At 42.7% G+C, this 17,570-nt stretch overlaps 1 long non-coding RNA gene across 1 annotated transcript; it reads right to left on the bottom strand.

Moving 5' to 3' along the window:
• Positions 1–14,316: 14,316 nt before the first annotated feature.
• On the bottom strand, positions 14,317–15,693 carry LOC119011442. The gene is made up of 3 exons (XR_005072191.1): positions 15,453–15,693; positions 15,278–15,378; positions 14,317–14,828 (listed from the first exon to the last, which is right to left on the bottom strand). It is a non-coding gene; the product is annotated as an uncharacterized LOC119011442 (long non-coding RNA).
• Between the last annotated feature and the right edge of the window lie 1,877 nt (positions 15,694–17,570).

The raw sequence follows: 17,570 nt of genomic DNA, 5'->3' as shown, positions 1-17,570 counted from the left end.
TGCAGTTACAGAAGAAAAAAAAAAACACATTGCGAGTTGACAGTTTAGGTTAAAGGTTAGTGTTTCAGCTCGCTCTTTCATAAAACAGTCAATAAATACCACTGTGTGTCAGTGTGAATGTAAAGGAATGAGCATGTTCTGACAAAGCAATCTTTTTAACAGAAACCACAAACTCCTAAAAAAAAAACTAAACAATCTTCTTAAGCATGTAGATGCAAACTCAACCTGGCATATCCTCAATATGTCTGGATGCAAAGTGCAGGATCGCCTGCCAAGCTCATTACTGCGGGCGGTCAAACCCGACTGTGTTTTTTTAAAAAAATGCTGGGTCAAGAGGATGCAAACACTGACGTCCAGGTTGTTTTGTGGATCAATGCAAAAAGAACCTTGAGGATTCATTTAATCACATTTTGTTCTGGTGACTCTAAAAAAGAAAATCCCCCCCTGAACAACGAGCTCGGCAAGCCTCTTCAGTAGTGTAGAGCGGTGCCCCCCAGAGAGCAAACACACACACACACACACACACACACACACACACACACACACACACACACACACACACACGTGGTCAGGCAGTGCAGCCAGATATTATGTAACAACCACAGATGACATGACATTTGAATGGGAACTCAGTATGTTGAAGTGAAACTGAGTGAATGAAAAACAACTTGGTGAGTTTCAGGGTCTCATGTTTGGATCCTGGCAAGTTTCTTCGAGCTCGATCCAGAAGTGTAAACGTCTGTCTGTCTCCAGCGCCGTCTCACCACCTGTCTGTGTATCTCCGTACAGTAACTCCCCCATTGTTCTGGCCTCAGTCTCACTCTTTCACTCAGCTTTTTTGTGAATGCTTGTCTCTCTTTCTCTGTGCTCATTTCCTCCAGAACCCCAGCATTAACATGATCATAACTCTTCTTAAATCAATCCTTTAAACACCTGCACCAGACTACCCTTATTTTGAAATGTATCCCCATGTTTCTCAGCCGTCGGTCCTCTTAAGTACAGCCACACGAGAGGACACACACTTTTTTTTTTTGTCTCTCTGCGTTTCTTGCCAGCTCCAGCCAACGCTGGCGCACGCAGCGCTCAAACCTTTTCGCGCTTAGTCAGCTGAAAGTACGGATGCATCGTCTGAACCGAAAAAAGCCTCGCTGCATTCCTGTGGCAGCATCTAAAGGAACATTTCAGTAAAAAAAATAAAAAATCAGCCGTGGCGTCCTAATGAGATCAAGATGGATTATGAGCTGCACTCTGCAGTGAGCTGCCAGCGCCTGACACGGCCCGTCGTACACAGGGCTGCTGTTCCCCAAGATGTAAAAGGGCAACTTTTAATCTCATTTCCCCCCTCGTGGAAAGGCATAATAAGTAATCGTGTTACCCATCAGCCCCGACTCTGTGCTCGGGTTATGTGCATTACTGACAGTGAGAAATGATCCGTCTGAAATTTAACCCCGCACTTACCTCTAAAGAGATATAGAGTGTGTGTGTGTTCGTTTTAATGTGCAGTGTGAGGAAGAAAGAGAGGGAAGAGGGAGGATATTCCAGAGACCAGAGAGAAGCGAAGTCAAAGGGCAACCGTCTGCAATTTCAAGACAAATCTCCTAAAATCTGCAGAGTAGAACAGCATTTACTCATCCAGCCAGCCCTCTAACACACACCGACTCTAACCGGAAAACCAGAACCTCCTTTATGCGCGAGGAAAACCAGTCAAAACGGGATCTATTTATACTGTCAGTTTGCTTTCCGAAGCCTTCCAGCAGCTTTTTATTTGTCCAACTGGGCGGCTTTACTAGACGTTAAAAAAAAAAGAGAGAGATACAGTTTCATGAGTGTTTTTAAACAGGAAGCTCAGATTCACATGCTCGCTTCTGTGAACTGTCACCCGGAGAAAGTCCATTTAATTGAATTTAGGGGTGCTGTGGTCAGGTAGTAGCCTGTTTGACTCACACAGAAATTGGCAGGCGAGAATAAATATGTTGTAACTTCGCATCTGATGAAACTTTCAAGTTGGATTTGTACTTTTCTTCATGTTCAGGTTCAGGAATTATCTTTAGGTCATTTATCCAAAGCAACTTAAAGTAGTTGTGGCTGCCATTCAAGGTGCTGACCAGCAGATCAGGAGCAGTTTGGGGTTCAGTATCTTGCCCAAAGACACTCTAACGTGTAGACCAGGGGAATTGAACTAGCAACCTTTCAATTGCAAGACACTGGCTCTACCCTTGAGCCATAGCCGCCTTCAGAATTTCACCTTCAGGATGTCAGACACAGATGCGTCACACCAAAATATCCAAAGGTCGGTTTCATTTGCTGCTTTTTACTAGCAACAGCTGACAAGTTAATGGATGCATCGATGACTAAATTAAGGTAATGGTGGCTGAAAAATAAATGAGCAGTTCCATATTAATTAGAGATTTTAATCAAGTGGTACCGAGGAAGAGGCTGTTCTTTATGATCTACTCTAAAATGATTCATCGTACCAAGTTTAATTGTATTATCATACTCGGATGCTGTTTTGTTTTTTTTGTTTTTTATTTGACAAAAAAGCTTCTTCCTCCCACAGACCGAATGTGAAGCTGAGTAATGACTTCAGTAAAAATCTCTCTTTCAGAGGGGAAAAAGGAAAAATAAAAACAGCTCAGGTTTGAAATAAATCCTCAGATTCCCCTGTTACCGGCTCAGCCAAGTGCATTAATGGAGTTAAAATCAAGCGCACCTCCAGTCTGTGAACACCATCAGATGACTCAGTTATAGATCATCAGTTGCAGCCGTTTTCCATCCTCCCCCTTCTTCTCTGCCTCCCTCCCTTCTTCCCCCACCACAGTCCAGTCATCCCTTCCACATCCAGGTCCCAAACTTCTCCAGCCGGGCACACTCATAAAGCACAATTAACTTCTTTAGCTCCGTCTTATAAATATTCATTAGCTCAAGCATGTTGTCATTTTGTACAAAATGATTGCAATCGAATTAGCATAATTAAACATTATCTATGGTGATGCTGGTGGACGAGCAGCCCCGGCGAGACTCCCCAGCCGTGTTTCCATGTGTGTCAGCGCGGCGGAGAAGCATGATGGATAATATAATTATGTTTGGGAGACAATGGGAGCCCCGCGGTATTGTTATTAATGTGCTCTGTTAATAACGACGCCCCCCCTACATGAATAGGCATGTCTGCCAGAGGTTTTCTCTGTGTGTGTGTGTGTGTGTGTGTGTGTGTGTGTGTGTGTGTGACGCTGAAAGAGAAAGAACGAGAGAGAGAGAGATGGAAAGTGTGTGTTGTGTTTGAGTTTCGACCAATACATCAGGAGGAGAACAATCACATTTTAATTGACTCTTTTTCTGGATGTGCCCAAATTGTTCATTTTCTGGCTTTTAGGTAAACTGAATGATCAGTTTTCTTATTTTCGACTCGATAGAATTCCTGTTGGATTAGTTCCGAAAAGTTGCACGATCAGAAAACGTAAAGTGGAGCTGCAGCAGTCGAGTATTAAACTTCAATAAAGCTGAAGAAGCACTGGATCCCACACTTCCCATGATGCAACTTGGATGCTGCTGTATTGAATAACTGAAACAAAGCACACAGGTGCTCCATTAATAAGGAATCACATGAGTGTTTTATTCAGGTCAAACATGGACTCAAAACGTCGGTGGTGATTTTTATTCTGAGACAGTTGTGTCATTTTTTGCACTTTAATTTTTTAATTTTTTTTATTTTCTGTGTTGGAGGTAAAACATCCTGGAAAAGCTGAGCTGCCAAAAGCGAGCCAGATATTTCAAGTAAGAAAATAAACAGATAAATAGAGTAGAAATGATGTTCAAAGTGCGAGTGCACAGCGGTGGTTTGGTGCGGAACAGTCTGAGTGCTAATATTGGTATGTTGAGCTCAGAGTTGACTGGTGAAGTAGTGACAACACATTCTGTCCAAGTGTATGAAAGGTTATCAAAACAAATGTGTGTGTCACATCTCATCAGTCTGTCTGTCAGTCCCGTCATGGTCTCGGCGCTGTCCTGAGACATTTTGTACTCCAACAAGAACAATACTCTCGAGGGAAATACTGAGTGTGCGTGAACGTTTTGACATTTAAATGTGCAGATATCAAGATGACATTATGACCTTTAATACCCTTTAAAACATTTCTTTCAGCGGTACTTTTGCAGGTCTTGCCACGCTCGATCTAAAATTACTCCTCCTGTTGCAACTCGGATAAAATCCTGTGATGAACTCATCCATAAACCCATGTGTTTCTGTTGCTCCACGTGCATCTGGGCGTGTCCGACGACAGCTCGTGTCAGTCGACGAGGTTCATCCCTCTGTTTTCTGCTGATCTTTCATGTGTTCTGTGGAGCACTTTGATGGAGGCCGTGTGCTGAAACATGTTGGTTAACTACTGTAAACAGCAGATTCTACCAGTAAACCCTCTGTGTTGCACAGTCATTTTTTCACATGTGGTAACTTCGGTAACTTGGGCAGCTGGTTGACTGGTGAAGCAGTGACAACACATTATGTCCACAAGGATAATATAACATATAATGTACATTTTGAGATTTAAAAGTCTTACTCCATCCATCCATCCATCCATTTTCAGCTGTCTGAGCAGGGACACCCAGACTTCCCTCTCCCCGGACACTTCCTCCAGCTCTTCTGGGAGGATCCCAAGGCGTTCCCAGGCCAGGCGAGTAACATGGTCACTCCAGCGTGTCCTGGGTCTTCCTCGGGGTCTCCTCCCGGTGGGGCATGCCAGGAACACCTCCCGAGGAAGGCGTCCAGGGGGCATCAGATACAGACGCCCGAGCCACCTCAGCGCCCTGCCACCCTGCGGAGGAAACTCATTTCGGCCGCTTGTATCCAGGATCTTATTCTTTCGGTCTCGACCAAAAATTCATGACCTTTTGGCTTTCGGCTCAGCTCTCTTTTCACTACGGCAGACCGATACAACGACCGCATTACTGCGGCCACTGCATTGATCCGCCTGTCAATCTCACGCTCCATCCTTCCCTCACTCGTGAACAAGACCCCAAGATACTTGAACTCCTCCACTTGAGACAGGAAATCTCCCCCAAAACCTGGAGGGAGCGAGCCACCTTTTTCCAGTCAAGAGCCATGGCCTCAGACTTGGAGGTGCTGATTCTCAACCCAGCTGCTTCACACTCGGCTGCAAACCATGTCGCTTAAATGCTGTAATGAGCAGGAAACTGTTGTGTTGCAGAGTTATTTTTTGTGGCATTTTGGAAACTGGAGCTCAATTCAGTTCAAAATACTGTATTTTCCCTCGGGGGCAATTAAAGGCACGTGGAGTAGTTGTACACAGACGCAAAAAAGTCAGCATGTTAAGTACGTAGACACAAAACAATTCAGATAGAATAAATAAACTAAGTAAGATAATTACAGTATGTACATGCGGTGCAAATGTGTAACTGTGAAAAATGCAGTGGAGCGGGAGGGGAAGTGGGAACTGCAGTCGCCTGGTGGAGTCGAGCAACAACACATTCTGTCCACGAGGTTGTGTGCAAAAGTTTATCAAAACAAATACGTGTTTCACATTTCAGGAGTCTGTGTTTCATTCCCGTCACGCTCTAAATGCTGTTCTTTTCCACTCTGTTAAGGAGAAAACTCTTGAGGGAAACGCAGCGTATGTGCATGTACAAGTCTGCATAAGTTGGCATCAGTCTCCAGTTCAGTTTTTTTTATTTTTTTTGTTTTGCGTGTCTTCATAGTTGTCATGCCGACACTTAGATCTAAAATTATGCCTCCTGTTGCAACCCGAGCGAATCCTCAGATGAACCCCATCTACAAATCCACGTGTTTCCCCACGTGCGGCTGGGCGTGTCCGTCTTACTAGAGCACTCCCTGTCCGACTGAAAGCCGAGTAACTAAACAGAGACACTGGGTGAGTCATACGGGCGTGTGTGTGTTTTTTTTTTTTGTTTTTTTTTGGAGTGTGTAAGTGTTCCCATCCATTCACCACAATAACACAGACCTCACAGGCCAGCGGCTCCGGGCCCAAACCCATCCGTCCTGATGACAAGCGGTGTTTATATAGTGATGGTTACTTTCAGACAGACAAGCTCGCAGTGAAGTTTGATCTATGTTCCACAATAAGCGGCGTACGCGATGGAGGAGCCGGCCGACCCGAAGGCCCCCACCCCCCCGTTAATCTCTTGATCTACCGTTGAGTCAGATTTCTCTCATCACTCTTTACTGCAAGTGAAGAAGAAATATCCACCGGTGGAATGAGAACATTTGTCAGTGAAACACTTTCGGGAGTTATCATGAATAAATCGCAGTGTGCTGAAATACGCCAGGCCGTTTGCCTTTGAGCTCAGGAGGAAGTTAAAGTACGGCGGCGGCTTTTTAAAACTTCAGCACCTGTAATCTCTGCAAATTCAGGCAGAAATGTCCAACTTTCAGAGTTGCACCTGTGAAGATGAACTCCAGCTGAGCAATTCGGACTTCTGTGTTGTGGTTCGATGGCTTTTCTCCCCGGAGACAATTTCCTCTGTGTGAATTCAAACATCTTAACAGAAGCTTACTTTTTGTCTTTGAGCAAATTTCCATCTCGCTCTCTCTTTTGGCTTTTTTGCTCCTTTAAATTTTTTTTTTTTTTTCATACCACATCTGTTTCAAAGGATTGCATCAAAGCCAGTCGTTTGAATCATCCGCAGTGGCAAAAGCTAAAAAAAAAAAAAAAAAAAAAATGTGCCAACCGCTGAAATGTATCACCGCTCACGTCGTGCTGTTACATTTAACGCATGAAACTACAAAGAACGCTTCTTCCTCCAGCGGCTCTTATTCTGAACAGACTTAATTCACAGTTGGAAAAAAGTAGAAAGCGGCTGTAGAGACCCTGAGAGGGAATACAAAGACATGCAGACACATCTTTAGTGAACCATCCTGTTATAGCCACGCAGTCGTAGTTTCTGTTACTTCAGTGGACAAGTCAACAACAAACCTCTGAATGGTTAAATCAAATATGGTCGGCTGTTTATTATTGAAAGGTGGATAAAATATGTACAGAGGACATTCAGTATCTGAAGTTATCGTGATGGATTTATTGTGCAAAGTCCCCAAAAAAGACACTGTGATGGCTGCGATCGCACCGGAGCTTACCGAAGTTAGAAGCACACAGCACACAGCGGTCAGCTTCATACGGGAATACCAAGTGTTTTCACAACAATAGCAATAATATGTCAGCAGTAACATGCAATAGTTCACTTATTACGACTGTCAGATTGTTATGAACATTGTCAAGCGGTCATGGTTTGGTTTGGTTTCAGCACCAAAACTTCTTGGCAAGTTTAAGTAATAGATCAAACTTAAAAACAGCTTTGTTCCGTCTCGTAATTAACAAAAGTAATGCAAGTTATGTAAGTTACGTGACTCACATCGCTTACTGCAAGTACAAAGTTACCTCAGTTGTGTAACATGATTTCAAAATGATTCGTGCTCACAGGCAGAATGTAAAACCTGATCTCCAGAGGGAAAGTCCAGTGTGTGACCCATCCAACCGCCCGACCACACCCCAACAGACTTCTGTCGCTCGTTATACAACTGCACTCGTTAAAGGAGCGACGCTAGAGAGGCACCTACAGCATCAGACAGGGTGGATTTAATGTTAAACAATCCGCTGGGATCATCTCACAGAGAAACAAGGCGAGACTCGATGAAATGCTGAGCAGACGTGTCACCTACGATTCACAGCAGCCGGGATCCCTGACGAGATGGGATGCTCTTCTTTAAGTCTCAAACCGGGGCGCAGAGTTTAGCCCTGATAGATGGGGAAGATCTTTTTCCATTAACCTCCTGTGCAGTTCAGTTCTGAGCAAAAGATCTGGTGACTTATTGGAAGAAAAAAAAAAAAAAAAACACATCTGAGATAAATCATAATGAAAAAACTAAAATCATCTCACTCCTCTGCCAGCAGATATTTTCCCTTGTTTGCACAAGAAAAGAAAAAAGAAAAGAAAAAGAAAAAGGAAGCTCTGATATTTTTTCTGTCTCGGCACAAGAACATTAGGTGCAGAACATATTGATCTGATATTATTACTTCTCATTATGGAGCTTATTTTACCTCGCGAGGCTGAGAGCGACAAGCGCGGCAGCTAGGACCTGAGAAATGGAAAAAGGCAGAAACATGCTGTCATTTCATGTCATGTAATTGTCACAGTTAAACGACTCTGGCAGCTGTGACACTTGGAAATCACAGGTCAGGACTTCAATACGCGGCAGTCAGAAGAAAAGAAGACGGTACCCGGCTCGCGGCCCGCGGCGCTCCCTCAGAGTTCACAGAGGGCGTAATAAAGGAAATTATACTAATAACTAGTGGGGGGATATGCATAGCGGGTTATGTAATTGTGCTCTATATCAATCAATAAAGTCTTGACCTGGGAAATGAGCCCAGCATTAAGTCTGGGAGGCTGTTCCTCGGCACCTGCTGTGAGGGCTGAAATGAAAATCAGCATGCAGTGAAAAGGAGCGAGCTGCAGCAGTGCGGAGGGTCTGTGTGTGTTTAATATGCTGACTGACAGGACTGCAGCATGTGCAATGCATGATGGGGAGGCGGGCAGCCGTATGAGATTGTCATGCCACCCCCAAACTGAGTCGCTCGCCACAGGCTGTTCAAACAGAAGCTATACAACAAATAACACACGGTAAAAAGCACCGGTTTTATCGATTAAGCAGCTCATGTGGGCACTGATTTCTTTTTAAAGGTCCCACAGTGACAACAGGTTGTTATATCACACATTAACAGCTGGAGACGTCGTTTCTACGCTGAATTAGAAAAGTCAGCAAATCAAAAACACGTCATCGAAACTAGAAACTTCGACAACTTTTTTTTTTTTTTTTCGGCACAGTAATTAAAAAGACGGTTCACATTTAATGCTTTTTCTTTTATATACCATCGATCATGTGAGCGTGTTAAAAACTCCACAAGCAGCTCAACTGGAGAAAATAAAGTAGAACTGCAACACTCTCACGCCATTAAATGTCTGTTCGGCTTCTTCATGGAGGTTTTTTTTTTCCCCCTTTTACATTTATGGCCTTTAAAATGTTTTTTATCGTCCTCTATCTATTTTTATTGTTTTACTTTATTGTTCCACCTCGACATATTGTTTTTTGCTGTTTTGTGCTCATTAGTCTCCCATTGTTTTACTGCTTATATTTATCTTGCTTTTTTTTTTTTATTAGCTTGTCAGTTAGCTCGACAGGCTTTTGAACTGAAGCTGCTGTACAAGTAGTGTTTGATTAACTGGCAGATTTTCTTTCTGTCTCTCTGGACATTCTGTTTCTAGTAACTGTGTCCATGTAGAAATGATCTGCTCATTATGTTCAGTGATTGTTCGGCGTACGCTAAGACGAGCCGAGTTCTCCTTGAGACAGAAGCTCAGACTTCATCAACAGAAAGATGAAGGAAAAAATGAATATCTGGATCCTGTTTTCACACCAGCAAGGCCTTTTTAATGAATCTACTTTGTTATGTATGTATTGTTTTTTGGGGGAGAATTTAAGGAGAAACTTAAAGCCTCGCACACCCACACGGGTGTTTTTCAGTTTGTCTGATCGAACGGGGTGAAGGTAGCCGAAGCTGTGCAGAGAATAATATGCGGTCATCAGATATAATTAAAGGAGGTAATGCCTGATCACCTCCTTGTCACAAAAGTTTTATAGTGACATAGTTTCTTGCTCCATCAGGTCCGACCCAAAGCAAGTAGATAAACTAACACAAAGAAAAAAGGTGCATGAAGTAAAAACAAAGCCATACATCAAAACATCAAACGTTGGCTACGTATGTATGTATCTTGAATATAAATGCAATATCAGATTCATCATCTCGTGAATCAAGATGCATGTTACCTACATGCACAGCAGCTGGTTCTCATCTGCAAAGTGTAAGATAGTGCAGCCTGGTCAGTGAGCCGCTGTAGAGACTCTTCTACTGTCACATCTTAAAGCTTCCCCTCCAGAGACCAGGGTTCATGTCCCGCGTGTGACTACAGGTGAGAATTGGTTTATATGCAAGTTAAGTTTAAGAAAAGACGATACTTTGGGTTAAAGTAACTCTTTAGTCACATAACTTATCAAGGTGTCGTACAGAGTCGTTAAGGACACACGTCAGTTTCAGAGCCGTTAGGGTCACTTCATGTAGGTTGCTATGGCTAAAGTATCGTAGCATAACTTGTGTTATGTAACGTGATGTTACATACGTGACTTACATGACTTACGTTATACAAGTTACATGACTAAACATACTTATTTTAACCTTTTCCTAAACCCAAACAAATAGTTTAGTTGCCGAAACATAACCAAATGTTTATAATAATCCACAAGTTATGTCAGAAAGTTTAAGCTGCTTGTCAGCAAGTTGCATGTTATGTATTATTGCTTGCTTGATCGTGGAGTCGCTCACTGATGCAAAAATGTTTCAAACAGACACATTTGAAGCTTAAGACTGATGATCGAAGCGCAGTTTGTGACGTGATGGGAGCGAGAACGTGTTGTTCAGAAAGACATGAAGAAGAAATCTTAAAAATGATGTGCCTCCATGCTGCTCCCTGATAGTCCAGCAGCTATAGTCTGTAATGTGCATATTGTTAATCTATCAACAAATAATAATGATGAGGTGATGGTTGCACCGCCCCAAAGAACAACAGGAAGAGGAGTGAGACGTCAATCAGGTTCCTAAGAAAACGTGGTGAGGTGCTGATAGCAGCTTGAAGACTTAAACACAGGTGTGTTTTGGGGCTTGTGTTGTTGGCGAAACACCAAACGTCGGATGTTGTCGCTTCGGTAACTGACAGAAAATGGCAGCAGGCGTCAAAACCCAAACGGCAGGCTTCAAAATGTCCCATCAGAAAACCTGTCAGCGACGTCAAAACTCTGCGTGCATACGTTCGAAAAATCTACAGGAGTCAGTGTGAACGGCTGTGTGCAGGGATGGAATGTGTAACCTTTAGGCTAAGGTGCAGAAACCACCAGGCCAACTGGTCTCCGACGAACACTTCAGCAAAGAAAGGTTGAAAAAGGTCAGAGCTGAGCGGCCCGGTCAAAATGATTGTCATAGGTTTGCAGGGAGAAAATCTTTCACTTCTTTATAGGTCAATGAAATGTTTCTCATAAAAAGGTCAGAAATGTACGTCTCGTCTCCCTCCTCTCCTTCAGAGACACGTGAAAAAAACGGCGCTTTTAAAAGTTTCAGCCTTGAGTTTTAGAAAACTTCCACGCCGGCCGGAGTCTTCGGGAGCAGATGGCGCGGGAGATACGAGCGATGCTTCAGCGAAACGAGCCACAACGCCACCATTACACACAAACTGTAATAATCTCTCCATCGAATAAAAGAAAAAAAAATGGGGGGGAGGGAGGAGGGGGAAAAAAAAATCTAATAAGCATATTAACGATGAGAGAGGAGTGAATTTTAATCACAGATAAGGATTTTATCAGCCTTTTGCGGGCATAAATCTGTTCCACACTTTAGCCTGTCTGGAAGATATTACCGGCTGGATCGAGCCCGCGTGAGAGCGAGTGAGGGGGGAGAATGTCAGTTCATTATGAAAACATTAACTCCAAAATCCATTTGTTTTCCACGCTAAAAGGGGTCCAGAGCAGAATACTAATCCAATCTGCTCTGAATTATGAAATCATTAATATAAATTTAATAAAATTTGTGGGTTATCCTTTTAATGTTTCTGGGTTTTTTTTTTCCTTTTTCTTTTTTTTTTTTCTTTTTATATCAGGCCACACTCCAGCCGTACAAAGAAGGCCCTGAGAGTCAATTCTGTAATTAAGACACATTAACACATAACACCTAACAGACTGGCTCAATTACCACAACGGCTATTAAATTATATTGGAGCGAGAGGCGGTGGAAACGCTGGTGTTAGTTATGGAAACTGTTATCCGCATATTTCCATCGCCGAGTGCGTTTATGAACTTATAACGAGCCGCCGGGAAGGAAAAAGGACTCACAGTCTCGTACTCGAAGCTTGTTTGAAAGGCGGCTTTGAACCTCAGCAGCATCATTTATTTGTTGCAGCTCGGCGCGATAGGGACTCAAATACAGATTTATCTCAAGCGGAGTGAGTTTATTCAGAGGAATTCACAGGAATAAATAAGGCGAATGCAGCCGCTGGTGTCGAGACGTGGCTGAGCTGGTGGACCGCCTTACAAAAGAGACGACGAGACTTAACATTCAGCGAAGGACATGCGATATAAAGAGGACTCTTCAAATCCCTTTGCATATTACATACAGCATATAAAAAATTCAGCCTTCCTCCTCTGAGTGCTCCGGCTGCATAGATACAGTTTCATTGAGCTGTGGAGGGAAGGCAGCGGTCCAGCAGAGCCATCAAGTTATATAATGAGAATGTTAATATGCACTTAAAATGAAATGTATGTGGTCGAGAGTTTCCCTGGAACATTCACACCGCTGTAATTTGGGGTTTTGAGGCATATTTGAGAAGCCTCAGACGTGCTGTCCACACAGTCAGGAGCGTGGACATGTTTAAGTCATCACTGCACATTGAAAGAGAGCCTGGACGGTGATCTTCTTCCTGTGCTGTGGCGCCACCCGCTGGATGATTGTGGTGCACACACGGTGGTTCCCGAACTATTAATTCCTGACCTTTGACCTCTAAGAACAAAGCAACTGCTGTGTCTCAGTTCAGGGTCTGGATCCTTCCTTCCAATTATGTCACAATTCGAAGGCTCCTCCAAATGCAGCCCACAGATGTTCCTTCTTTTCCCTCTTTTTGGAGGACGCACCACTACGATCCTTCGTGGCCTCACATATCCCAAGATTCTTTGCGCATCCAAAAAAGAAAGAAAGAGAGAAAATGGCGACATCGCGTTCCGTAGATCGTCACTTTTCGCACACTTCAAGTATGCTCTGAAGGACTCGCCTTCAAAGACCACAAAGGCCGCGTCCTTCAGAGGATGCAGACCCTGAACTGAGACACAGAAAATGACTTCCTGAAACTCATCCAGCTGATTGATATGTGAACCAGCTGTGACAAGACCAAATGTTTTTATTTCTTTTTCTTGCAGAAGTAATTCACAAGATGTAAAAAATAATTACGTTACACTACAATTTGCAGACTTGGCTCAAATTCTCTTAGTTGAACAAAACCTTTGAATGTATGTTTTCCCCTGCAGTGTCTGTAAGGTCACAATTAGTATCCAGAATATTGTACGAAGCATGCTTGATCTCCCAAAAGTTAAACTCTATTTACATAAAAGAGCTTTTTCTTCTCTTAAATGAAGTAAGCCAGTCACTGGGGAGACACTTTTGAAAGTTTTGGGTGAATGAACTGGGCTACGTAAAGCATCATTTGGTGAGACGTCACGTATGGTGTGGAGGTGAACAGAGGCTAGAGGCAAACAAACCACGGGACAAAATGGAGAGAGGTCTTCAGGAATTACTTTCCATGGTTGTAACTATTCTTGCATGTCAGCAAGCGTTGGCTAGGATGTCCTGAGACGATGAAGAAATGTAATGATTGTAATGCAGACAGGAAAAGTTCACTACGTCAGCAAATCTCACATCCATCAAACATTTTGGGTATTAACTCTGAATGACCAAAGGATAAAACCACCTCAAGTGAGTGTGCAAACTTCTTTGCAAATTAGAGAAGGTTTTTTTTTTTTTCTTTGAATTTTGCTGTTTCCCTAAAAGTTCTAAAGCTTTATGGAAACAGGAACAGGGAGATCAGTGGATGACACACACACAACAGATTGATAAAGACTGAACTAAAGACTGGACATAAATACAAACTGTACTAACGAGGAGATGTTGTGCAGGTGGGGTGACTGAAGAGAGCTGGACTGATTGGACAGATGCAAGACAGGTGAGGGGGGACGATCAGGCTGGTGAGGAGACGTGAGAACACAGGAGGGAAAAACAGACAAAGACACAACAACAGTCCAGAAAACACAAATGAAATGAAGCTGAAATGACAGAACCATGACAGGCAGAGCAGTTTGGGGTTGAGAGGAACCTTTCAGCCACTAACACGACCGATTACATCATCTCAATTTAAAGTAGTTTCATTTTAAACCTGCACTGTAAGCACCTTGTAATCACTTTATGTTATTTCTAAGGTCAACAGGGTTGAAGGTTTGTGACGCTAATCAAATTACCACCCACAGCCATGAGAGGGCAGCACCACACCATCATATGACATTTCATCAAAGTATAATACTTAAATATCTTCTAACTTTATAATTATATCTACTGCACAATGCAGTGAATTAAAAACACGCTGATTCAACCCTGAGCATAATATCCATCTTTGTGGAAACTAAAACTGTTACATGGAAAGTTGCCTTGTTCAGCTTTAATGTGCAGAGGGACAAAAAAAAACCCTACACATATAAACACACACTTGTTGAAGTGATCCCCAAATTAAATTTATTGCTCATTGCAGATAAATCAGCTTTACAACATCCCTGAACGGACCCACAAACCACAGCGACTGTGTTCCTGCAGCAGAGGTGCAAAGAGAGACCTATTTTCAGGTCCATGTACTTTTAAGAATCACATAAATGGAAACCCATCGACTGACTCACACGCCGCGCGCTGAGATACGGCTATTGTTTCTGGAAGGGTCTCGAAACATGAAATTACTTTGGAAGTGAGATCGGTCATCTCACCCTGCTGGCTTCAACACGATAATAAATCAGCGGGTCAGGACAGAAACCTTCTGCGTTTTTCATCAGCAGCCGCTGCTGCGTGGCTCCGGCCGCTGACGCTGTTGTAGCTGTCGGCATCGTCCATCTGTCGGGTCGAACGGATAAATCTTTCACAGATGGACAGACGCTTCAGATAGATACTTCGAACACACTGAAATACAAGAAGTACAAGAGAACAGCTTAATTTCCTGACTTAGAGCTCTGATTCTCTTTGTATATTTCCATGTAAATTGTAATTGTTTTACAGGATTTGCGCGTTTTTTGAATTACAAAATGAAATTATATCTTGATTTTCCAGAAATGACCCCTAAATAGTTTCCACTCTGAGAATAAAAATGACCCTCCTACAGCCTACAACAGACAAAATTTCACTTTTCATATTCTGGATGTGTGAATGCGTTATTAGTTTCAAAATGTCAACAAGAACATGCACTGAAGGGTCATTAATTGGTTGCCACAACACCATCAGGCAGCGTTCCATTCGCCATTCACACTTTGCAGGAGTTTGCAATATGTAAAAACAGCTTCAGTCGACACAAACTGCACACGGTGAGTCAACGGAGCCCAAAACTGGAAAAAGATCGACCTGAGATTTGTTACCTCATTGCAGCAGTAAAACCAGGCAGCATCGTAAATCACTTTGACTGAGTGGTGACAACATATTTCTCTCTCTCTCTCTCTCTCTCTCTCTGCTGCTGCTTCTGGGAAGAAAATTAGGAAAAAATTAAGGGGTAAGGGGCTGAAATTCGTTGAGGAAGTATGGAATCATCATCACCTTGTCAACGTTTCCATCCAGCAAAGGTTTCTGCTGCACAAGCACATGCCCAGACTGTGAGTGTGACGCTGACGGTGAGTGACTGTGTGTGTGTGAGGGGAACAGAAACTCAAAACAAATATTATACATACATACATACATATATATGTAAATGACTGGTAGACACAATATAGCAACAAAAGAAGAAAGAAGATAAAATGTGGAACACCTAAACAAAAGTTGGAACTTGCTAGAAAGAAAGAAACAAAGAATGATGACAGAAACAAAGAAAAAAATAAACAAAGCACGCAAGAAAAATTGAAGAATTGAATAAAAACAGAAACCAAGAAAAAAAGAAGGAAAGCAAAAAGCAAAGAAAGACAGAAAGAAGTAAAAAAGCGAGAAAGAAAGAGAGAACGTGAGAAAGGAAGAACAAAAGAAAACAAGCAAGAAAGGACAGACAGACAGAAAGAAAGAAGGATAGCAAAAAAGAAACAAAGAAGAGAGACGAAGAAAATAAAAGAGAGAGAACGAAAGACGGCAAGAAAGAAAGAAAACAAGAAGGTGAGAAGGAAAGCAAGAAGAAAGGAAGAAAGAAGAAAGAAAGACAGAGACAGACAGACAGGCAGAGTCCGCGGCCTGGTGCTGAGTCTGTCAGCTCCTGTTTGAAAGGTGGCTCTGCTCTGTTAAGCGGCTCTAATTTAGGAGCTCGGGGTCTCAGCTGGGCCGTAAGTTAACGGCTGTCTGGCCGGCTGCAGAGCGCTCGCTGCTGTCTGGACTGGGTGCCAGCCAAACGCAATACATCACACACTCCCATAGAGGAACACACATTCTCCTCCAGCCGACCTCACCACGGTAAATCTGCTGGTGTGTGTGTGTGTGTGTGTGTGTGTGTGTGTCAGAAAGGCTCCGTCTCTATTTATTCCCTTTCAGCCTCCACGCTGTGTTTGATACGTACTTTTCAGCCCGAGCATCATTCACTCGTAACTTGACTCGGCCGACGAGAGGCAGCGAGAAGATTCACGGCCACGACGACAAGTTTGCGTCTTATTTATCAGCCCAATTACCATAAATCGCACAGTTAATGTCAGAACGTCCCCCTCACAGTGACGAGGTATTGTTCAGACAGCCATATTTTCATTTTTTTTGTCCCACATAGTTTACAGAGACGTGATCTAGAATTTTCCACCTGTGGTAATAAAATCTTAGGCATGTTATTTCTGAGACGGACTTATGTGATGTCATCGTACTTGTATTCTCCTTCACCTTTAGGGTCGGGGTTCATGTTCATGTTTGTTTTGCTAATTTGTTATAATACCAGATTATTTAAAGCTTCTGTCTTTAGACCATTGATTCAGATATGAAGAAAATCCCTCATGGGGGGGGGAAACAAAATGGAAGAAACCTCAGGAAGAGTGACGGAGGAGGGATTCACTCCCAGGACAGACATAGAATATATATCTTGGTACAGAACAGACCAACAAAAACATTTAGTTTTGTAAACCAGATTCCTTGGAAGCAGAAGTTGATGCACCTGAAATGTTTTCCTTTACTACCTGTATCCTGTGTTCACTTGGTCAAAGTTTACCCTCATGTTCATCTTCATGTTAGAGGTTTGAACAATATTAGTTCTGAGTTGTGTTGTTTGTCCTTGTGGGAGATGGAGCACGTTAACTCATAATCAGAAAGGGTAAACCTATGGAAGTATAATTCATACTCATACATATGTGTGAAGCTGTGACTCTGACGCCTGACGCTCCTGCTTAAAGGTGAAGTCCAGACAGATCACGGAGTCGTTCTATGAAATGAGGTTATACTTTTGTTTTTCAGTCGATCAAAGTTTCATCAGTGACTGAAATGAAATCATCAGATAAACACTTTTCACCACAAGAACCACAAAATAAATAATGCTTTTGGGGGTAAATGATCTTATCCAAACATTTAGGGTTTCTGTGGTTTGAGTGAGTTTTAAAGGTACATTTTGTAGTTTTGGGACATAAAATTGAAGTAACTCAACAATCAAACTCTCTTCTTTTTCATGACCACACTGTTTTACTTTATTAATATGTGGCGGACCCTGCCACCTTTCCAGCTTCGAGTGATGTTCTGGGACCTTATTTTTCCTCTGAGGACAGCTTG

The sequence above is a fragment of the Acanthopagrus latus genome, chromosome 21 (genome assembly GCF_904848185.1).
Source record: "Acanthopagrus latus isolate v.2019 chromosome 21, fAcaLat1.1, whole genome shotgun sequence".
In the NCBI taxonomy this organism is placed as follows: Eukaryota; Metazoa; Chordata; class Actinopteri; order Spariformes; family Sparidae; genus Acanthopagrus; species Acanthopagrus latus.
The sequence above is the reverse complement of the archived record's forward strand: the minus strand, read 5'-3'. Positions and strand labels throughout refer to the sequence as shown.